This window comes from Humulus lupulus, chromosome 2 (genome assembly GCF_963169125.1).
Source record: "Humulus lupulus chromosome 2, drHumLupu1.1, whole genome shotgun sequence".
In the NCBI taxonomy this organism is placed as follows: Eukaryota; Viridiplantae; Streptophyta; class Magnoliopsida; order Rosales; family Cannabaceae; genus Humulus; species Humulus lupulus.
Genome location: NC_084794.1, coordinates 19,421,819 through 19,424,115, shown reverse-complemented (window position 1 = coordinate 19,424,115; position 2,297 = coordinate 19,421,819).

The following is a 2,297-nucleotide window of genomic DNA, read 5'->3' as shown; positions in this document are numbered from 1 at the left end:
AATTTGACCCGTTCGGGGTATAAATGCAATATATGTGATATATTGGTGATACGTGATCCGAGACGGTCCTAGGGAGCCAATTAGCTAGAAAGTCACAAGGGGGTCAGATACCCTGCTTAGGAGGGGCCTAGGGGTATTTCGGGAATGTAAAATGAGTTTGGATATATGGAGTAACGGGTAGTAGTTTGGTAAGGAATTGGACATGTCGGGATTAAAGGAGATTTATAAGACTACTCGAGGACTTAATGGGGTATGGCAAATGACTAAATTCCCCTTGGGTTACCCAAGAGGTTAGGATAAGCTTAAGGGGCAATTGGGTCTTTTGGTGAGGATATACTTGGTTTAGGTAGGCTGAGGGGTCTAAGGAAGTCACTGGAAATTAAGGGATTGGAAAGAAAAAGAAGTAGAAACTCTCTCTCCCTCTCACTCTCTTGAGGCTTGGAAGGTTTTGGGGATTTTTGAGGAGAAAGCTTTGAAGTTAAGGCTGAGAGTTGGGGAATCAAAGCTAGGAGCATGATTATAGATAGCTGAGGGTCGAAACCATTCTTGAGGTAAGGTTCTATGCTCTGGTTTTAATGAATTCCTGCCATGTTTTAAGAGTTTTCTTCTAGGTTTAAGCTTAAGTTTTGATTTTGAGTTTGATGAAGTTGTGGAATAGTTCCTGGGGTTCTAGAGATGCTTTAAGTATATTAGACTGGTTATGGGACTCAGTTATGGTGTTGGGGTGTGTTTGAAATGATTTTCAGTGAAGTTAGCTTGTAAAAGTTGCATGGAATTTCAGGGTTTCGAGGTTGAGCTGCGGCCCTGTTCTTAGGCGCCGCAGCCCACTTGAGTTTATAGGCTAGTGGGGCGTTAGGAAATTTCCCAAGCGCCGCGGCCCTAGGGTGGCAGATGCGAGGCAAGTTTGCCTCTGTTTTGGGCGCGCCGTGGCGCTTAAGGGAGGTTAGGCCGCAGCCCAAATGTGGATTTTTGGCAAAATGAGGGTTTTTAGCTCAGGAACTTGAACATTAAGGCTCAAGAATGTTTCTACTACCCGGTTTGGTAGAAACCAAGGTCCCGGAGGTTAGAATTTTATCTCGAAGTTATTCAATGGATTAGAATGTGGTATTTGATTATTATTCATGCGTTGTGACTAGGATTTCTTTAAGGCTCGGGTTAGAGGATTGTGCTCCTGATCGCGGTGCGCAGATAACTTGGGTCACAGGTAAGAAAACTGCACCCAGAACGTGAATGTATGGTTAGAGCTTAGTCAATGCTAAATACAGATATGATTAAGGCTTTGGCCCTGTTAATGAACATGATTATCATTATGTTGAGAATATCTGATTAGGTACACTAGGGTGCGTTTAATTATGATTACACCTATGATTGTTGTTTGAATGTGTTATAATGCATTGTAATTGTTGATATGTGTGCTATATGAGATATGTGATTGTCTGTTGTGACTAGGAAGCTCGGGTTATAAGGATGTTAAATGGGGATTGACTTATTAGTCAAGGGCCCTTAGGCTTCGACTTACAAGTCGGAGGCATGAGAGGCTTGACTTATAAGCCAAGGACTTAAAGGACTCAGTTTATAAGCTGAGATTGGCATTATGCACGTGGAGTGCAGGCCACCATGGCTGGGCCACCCTGGGAGTGCAACATGTACTTGACTGGCTCGGATGCCAATACATTGAAAGGAAGTGCGACACGCGCTTGTGTAACCCTATGGTTGCCAACTTGTATAATGAATACACTAGTTTCAGTAATTACTGTTTGATAGTTATATTACATTGTGAACTGTTCAATATGTTTTCTTGCTGAGTCTTTTGGCTCACAGGTGCTTTGTGGTGTAGGTAAAGGTAAAGAGAAGCTCAACCAGCCATGAGTCGGAGGGCAATAGTAGTGATATGTACATATGCAGTCCACTCGACCACCACAGTCGAGATGCTCAAGGGAACTAGGGTTAAACCCAGCTTTTTTCGCCTAGGTCGGCTTATTGTGTAACCTGAGTATTGTAATTAACTTTTAAACTGATGTTTTTTGGGATCCCGTGTAAAGAACGTGCTTTTAGCTTAATGAAAATGCTTATGAGTTGACCTAAAGTTTTAATACCTAAACCTTTAGTGGCTTAATCACATGTTTAGTCCAAATGACTTGTTTAGCAAGTCCGGCACTGGTTTTAAACACACTTGGTAACGGACCCTAATTAGCAGGGCGTTACAGTTGATGACCTGGCTTTCGTGTCAAATAGGCACGCTAGCATTATTCATGCTCTAGAGACTGTCTTTCCTGATGCCTTCCATGACGCATGCT